Source organism: Echinops telfairi, unplaced genomic scaffold (assembly GCF_000313985.2).
Source record: "Echinops telfairi isolate 266 unplaced genomic scaffold, ASM31398v2 ScPeMD7_443;HRSCAF=831, whole genome shotgun sequence".
Classification (NCBI taxonomy): domain Eukaryota; kingdom Metazoa; phylum Chordata; class Mammalia; order Afrosoricida; family Tenrecidae; genus Echinops; species Echinops telfairi.
Genome location: NW_022104341.1, coordinates 36,997,960 through 37,004,664, shown reverse-complemented (window position 1 = coordinate 37,004,664; position 6,705 = coordinate 36,997,960). Strand labels below are relative to the sequence as shown.

Below are 6,705 nucleotides of genomic sequence, written 5' to 3'. Positions count from 1 at the left end.
AATATGCAATCTTCTTTTATAATGTAAAGTGTTTTTAAAATGAAATTTGCACTTAAATGCCAATATCCTCTCCTTCTGGTTTCTCACTTTATGACCCTAACATAGGATCTCATTCACCAAGCCAATTGAAATTTTAATAAAAGAAAGCAGGAGTTTCTAATAAACTCCTGCAGTGAGCTGATAATACTAAACATCTTTAGCAGCATGGTGTTTTTTATTATTATTTTAGCCGTATATTAATATGCTAGTATTTGTAAACTCCCCAGTGTCGCTAGATTGATTTCAGAAGCCTTCACTACATTCTTCTATTATGGAAAGTTTATCTGACAATGAAAAATTATTTTGGGGTGGTTTTCTATCCTACAATTCCTTGACAAGAAACGATGTAGTTGACAAATGAGGCATTGTGACTCTGTGTTCAGTTCTGGAAGGAACTGAAAGGGGTTTTCCTTGTTGTGGTGCCAGCTCCAGGCTAACCAGAAAAACTGGCACCATTTATGCCAACTGCAGCCGAGGCACTGTTGGGGCATCTGTGGGTGATTCAGCAAGCTATGCTCACCTGCACCTCTCATCGCGACATGCCCTTGCTAACTTTTACTTCTATTACGTCCCATCGCAACGCTACCTCCTGGATTCTCACCCCTGCTTGCCAATTACACTGCCACTGCTTTGTTTCTGAACAACGGGGGCGGTGGCAGTGTAGCTTTCACTCAGAGCATAATACACGAGGATCCATGTTTATAATGCATTTTGGAGTGTGCAATTCAAATAAAACCACAGGGGATATTCTTTTATGACACAGGGGCTGATGTGGAACTATTAACTGTTGATAGGCAATGAACTTCAGTATATATTGCACATAATAAGAGAGAACACCTACCCCGTGTTTACTGTGGGTCAGGCACTGTTTCAGACACCTTATACATACACATTTCTGTGATGGCTCCTATCGCTCGGTATGGAAGATACTGTTATTATCCGAGCCCCACTTCTCCGGTACTACACCACTAAGTGGAAGGAGAGGTCCGTGGCCATGTCGTGCTGGTAGGTGAGGCTGCACCTGATTCCACCTTAAGCAGGCTAGCTACTGAGGCTGCTGGGCATTTGCTGCGCTGCTGTGAGCTGTTGCCTTCAGACCGAAACTGATATAGCATCTTGTCTCCAGGGAGGGCTGCTCCTCCGGGCGGCACCCGTTCTACTGGGTCTTTGCCCTGATGTTCTGAGCAGCGGAGGTATCTCTGGTTTTCTTCATCTTAAATTCAGGAAAGAAAATGCTACTCCTTCAAATCTTATCCAATCTAGAGTAAACTATTAATATTGGTATTCTCAACTGAACGTGGAAAGGCAGATAGGAAACATCCAGGCTATGCCTGCCCTTACCACGATGTTGTGAGGCTTGGGGGAAACCCCAGAAGATGCACACACAGCGTGACTTGTAAGGGGTCTACTACACACACCATTTTAAAACGCGCACTTTCCTTCCTGCACACAACTATGTCAGAATATGCCAACCAGGTGCTGTGGAATTGATTCTGACCAACGCTAACCCCATGTGTGTTGGAGTAGGATTTTCAATGGCTGGTTTTTCAGCAGTAGATCAATCATCAAGCCTTTGGAGGAGTCTCTGGGTATCCGTGAACCCATTTTGCACTTAGCAGCTAAACATGTTACCTGCTTGCACCACCTTGGGACTCCAGCAGGATCTAAAGCTTGGCACAGAGCCCACTGTCTGCATTGAGTGGCCTACGCAAGTGTCCATGATAACCAGCTTCAACCGAGTGGTTGAAATAAAACATGTAGATGCCGGGGATCAGGCCTGGAGAGCTGTGGAAACAGCACACACACAGTTCAGGGAAGGAAAACCTTGATTCTTCCAAAGCCAGGGACACGGATGAATGAGTTCGACAAAGCTATGAATGCCACAAAGTCGAAGAGTTGCGGGCCAGGTCAAGCAAACATATAAAAGATATCAAAGATGCCAAAGACAATCAGAAACCAATTCCCCCCCTCAAATTCCTGTTTCTATAATAAGGCAACAACACCGCCAACAACAGGAGCTGTTGCTGTCTAGTCAAACCCAATCCATGGAACTCCATCGGTGACGGCACAGAGGTGTGTCTCACAGAAGGGGATTTCCAGGCTTCTCTGCTGCGGCACCACGGGGTGGGTATGAACTTTAGATTAGGTGTTGTTTGGTGCCTCCGAGTCAGTTCCCACTCACAGCGACCTTATGTCCAACAGAAGAAGACTGTCCAGTCCTGCACCATCCTCACAACTGTTCCGTCCAAACCCATTCTTTTTCTTTTTTTTCATGAACAATTTTCATTTCAATTCCTTTCAGGTTTGTGTGTCGTCCGCTTCTAATCTTTACATAGGCTTTGGAGGAGGTCATGGGGCAGCACCTGCAGGTCTAAATCGAGGTGGGGGGTTCGGTCCTTCCCGGCTTCACGTGACCGGTTCCTAACCACCTTGCTGTGAATGGCACAGCTCACACCGTCGTGCAGCTTCACGTACAGCTTGGGAAGCACATTCGCGCCGAAGACACTCGCTTCGGAAATGTCTCTGACGGCCGCGGCCTCCACTAGGTTTCTCATGATGAACTTCTTAATGGCCTTGGCTTTGGACACGCAGCGGGCGCAGTTCGTGCCACGAATGGGCTGCACCTGGCCGTTGTTGCGCCTTTTCTTTGTCATCTTGGAAGCGAGGACGCGAGAGTCCGTCCGAGCCCATTCTTGCAGACACTGTCAATCCGCCTTGTCGAGGGTCTCCCTTTTTTTAAATTTTTGCTTCCCCTCGACTTTACCAAGCATGATGTCCTTCTCTAAGGACTGCTTTCTCTTGACATCATGTCCAAAGCATGTGAGACAAAATCTCCTCATTCTTGCTTCTCAGGAGGGTTCTGGTTGTACTGCTTCCAAAACAGATTTGCTTGTCCGTTTGGCAGTCTGTCCTACTTTTAATATTCTTTACCAGCACTGTAGCTCAACTAAATCTAAATTCTTGCTTGGTATTCATTATTCAGGGTCCAACTTTCACAGGCATATAAGGTGATTTGAGGTTAGTAGTCAAACCCAAACTATTTGTACCAGCCAGGGACCGATAAGAAGGCCGCGTAATGGCTTTTAGCAGGTCACTAAAGAGGCCAGTACTGTGACATTTCCCGAATGACAGCTGAGATGTGCACATATTTGATGACTGTACACTTTGGCTCACGAGATTCAATCACTCATTCTCGACTAGGTGTTTGGCAACTGATTTCAAGAGCAGCCACAAGAAGCTATGGACACATTTGAAAAAATTAAGGTAGTGTTTGCTGATAGAAATAGCATATATCTTTGTTTAGAAGTAGTGGCTTCTATTAAATTTAATTACTTCCCCTGTGGCTTTAAATCAAGGGCAGCTTCTGTTAAATTTAATTACTTTCCCTGCGGTTTACATGGCAAAGGTGTCATTGCTACTTGCAACTGCTTTTGGCCAGAGGGAAAGCTTGGGTGTGATTGGCTCCTTTGTACGGATGCCTCCCTTACACCATTTTACTATCCCCTTCTGTCCAATCACACTTGAGTGGGCACTTTATTCATGAAATCTGCCCTTCGTTTTTTGAAAATTGTTTAGTTAGTAGCATGTGATTGACAGCTGAAATTTGATTTTTTTTAAAAGGCATCTTGGTACATTTCATCACGAAGCTAGCCTGGATTGATTGTAAACTGTACTGCACCAGTGTTTCCTTTATTTTGCACACTGGTACCTTAAAAGTTATCGTTATGCAGAATCCCCATAGATGTGTGCTTTCTTAAATTTTCTGAATGAGGTGTCGATTATCACTTTTAGTTTATTAGTGTGTGCCCTAGCCAACAATTTTCACTACTAATTATGTCAACACCAATTCCAAAAGCTCTTCTGCGCCCTACTTGTCAAAGTTCACGTTCCATTGTAGCTACCTAACAATGTTGCTTTTTATTGAATTGCCATTTGAATAATTTCAGGGAAGTAAATTCCTAAAAGTTTGCCTCTCTAAAGATGAAGTGGATCTTCATTAACATTCTGAAAATGAAATGCAGCTTCATTAAAAAAAAAGGCAGCTTTCAGACCGTTTTAGAATTTCAGAGAAATTTTGCATTATCTTTCCCATGATCCTATGCTGATGTCAGGCTGTATTTCAACTGAAATGACAATGAAATCATTTCAATTCCATGCAATGTGCAAAAAAACAGTCAATTTTTCACTTGGCAAGCTGAAGTCTAAAGTAATTAAGCACTGCTGTGTGGGAGGCAGCTTCCTGCTCTGAAGTCAGCCTGAGATAATTACCATATTAAAGTCAAAACATCATGTGCCGCACTGATAGATAGATGGATGGAGAGATTGGGCATCTATTAAATGATCCATTTTGTTATGCTTCCTGGGAAATGTGCCATTGATGCCAATTAAGAAATATATATTCCAAGTGAGTATTTCTAAGTGACAAAACTTCTATCCGGCAAATTGAATTTATTATTTACTGATCATGAAGTACTTAAAGTCATAAAATCTAGATAGAGAGCAACCTATGAAGAGAATTACATGGTCTGACTCGGTTTACAAACTCCTCATTACCCAAATCCACGTTAGCATAAAGTTCACCATAACATTTCTACCCAGAGTACTATGTTATTTCTGTCATAAGAACTCAAACTGGAATAAGAATGAGATATTGCAGATAAAATGTAAGCAACTCAGAAATTTCAAAGTTACAAACAAACTCATCCCATACATGAAAACATTTTTATAAGCTTAAAATAAGAGAAGTGCACTGTGCCTCAGATAATTGATCGTTAGAATGTTGAAGGATGGCATTGAAAAAACAAATGACTCCTCTAAAATAAAAGTTGGATAGTGATTCACTAATACGATTCAGCTGAATGCACTGCAACGGGATTAGGTTATGTTTTTTTTTAAAGTCTAGTAACCACATTTCGTAGAAGTTAGCAATTCATTAATATGCTCGTTACCAGGTACCAAATATGTGGTATTGTTTGCACTTTTATAATTATAACTGGCTAAGGAAAAAATAACTTGAGCCATTGGGGTTCTGATTTAAATAGGATAGTTTATATAAATGTTGGTGGAAGAAGAAAAAACGATGTTGCCTCCTGAAAAGCAGAGGGCATCTCCAAGTCAAGCAGTTTTCTGGGTAAAGAAGACCAGGAGTGTGTCTGGCGTGAAGGTTTTGTTTGAAGTTCTTCAACCACTTTCCATGGGCCTATTCACCACCGCTTCCTCTAGCTGACTGATACCATCCAGGACGGGGACCGAAAGCAATACATGTGCAAAATGATAAATCAGGACTTTGAAGGACAGAAACAAAGATTATTCTTATTGACCAAAAACATTGATCTTAAAATTTTAAAAATTGCCTACCTAAAGATTATACTAAAATTAGTTTCCTAAAGAGTTTAAAGAATCCATCGGCTGCCTTAATATCAGGCTTGGTCCATGCCCCTTAGCACAGCACTCGACGAGGGATCCCAATGAGTCAGGCAGTCATGTGAGCAAAGCTGGCATGGCTAAATTCCACACCGTTCTGATAGACAGTCTAAGACCTTGGGATCTGTGTGTTTTCAACAGAAATCCCAGCATGAATGTAGCTTTAAATTACCTGGTATAGGGGAAGAGAGAAACAGGGGCCTCGGGATTCGTCAGTGAATTTCACTCTCTCCCGGAGTTTCTGGGTCCTCTTTCATGTTTCTATTAATGCCATTCTAAGTTGTGTCCCTTGTGCATAGTTAGAAAAAGAGTGGGTAGGTGGGTGGGTGGGCAGGGTGTGAGAATAATGGAGAGTAGGAAAGAGTAAACATTTCCTTCGGTTCTCTCTGAATATATATCTGCACACACAAATACATGTGCAAGTAAAAGCTTTTCATTTTAAGTCGAGAAAACCATATGAATTAGTTAAAAATGCAAATGGAGATGTTTGTTTTATTTTGTTCTAAACAGGAGTTAAGAGTTTCTGTTTCCTAGTGAACTACAAGATTTTATTTTCCTCTTGCTGTGCTTATGCTTTCAGTGATAAAAATGCATTGTTTTAGAGTCTGAAAAGGCACTTGATTTTTTTTTTAAGTTTCTTGTTTTAATTTAAAATGAACTCTTTAGTCCCTTCACAATACATCCCAAACCAAAATGAAGCAGAGAGGCCCCCGGGGCAGGGCACGATTGCTTTGTAATGGATGGTCCTGATTAGAAAACCAGAGGGGGACATGAAAAATTGTCCTCACTGGCAACCAGACTTCGGGAGCTTAAAGTCTGCCTGGGCCAACCCCACAATACTTAAAATCCCACGATGGAGGCTTACTTCACCCCTTTTGCTCCCTCCGTTCTGTGCAAGCAAGCAAGCCAGTAAACCTAGAACCCAGCATGGACCACTAGCTTGAAACTTACCTCCAAATCTGCAGAGGGCCATTAGACCAAAAGTAAAGTTTGGCAATTCAAATTATGATAAGAAAAACATTTATTAGAAATTTATTTTTTCATATGAAAAGAATCCTCGGTGGCCAAAAGACTAGTTCAATTTTCTGTGACCCCTAATAGGAGACAGGGTTTTTATGGTCAACTGAGGTGGCTGCACACCAGCATTTCAGACTCCAAGGCCATTCCACCCCAAATGAAAGTGCTCTGCCATGGAACTGATGCCAGCTTACAGCGATGCAATAGGACAGAGGGGGACTGCCC

The 6,705-nt window shown here is 42.1% G+C and overlaps 1 pseudogene; it reads right to left on the bottom strand.

The window, feature by feature from the left end:
* Positions 1–2,367: 2,367 nt before the first annotated feature.
* Positions 2,368–2,693, bottom strand: LOC101650714 (annotated as a pseudogene).
* Positions 2,694–6,705: the final 4,012 nt, after the last annotated feature.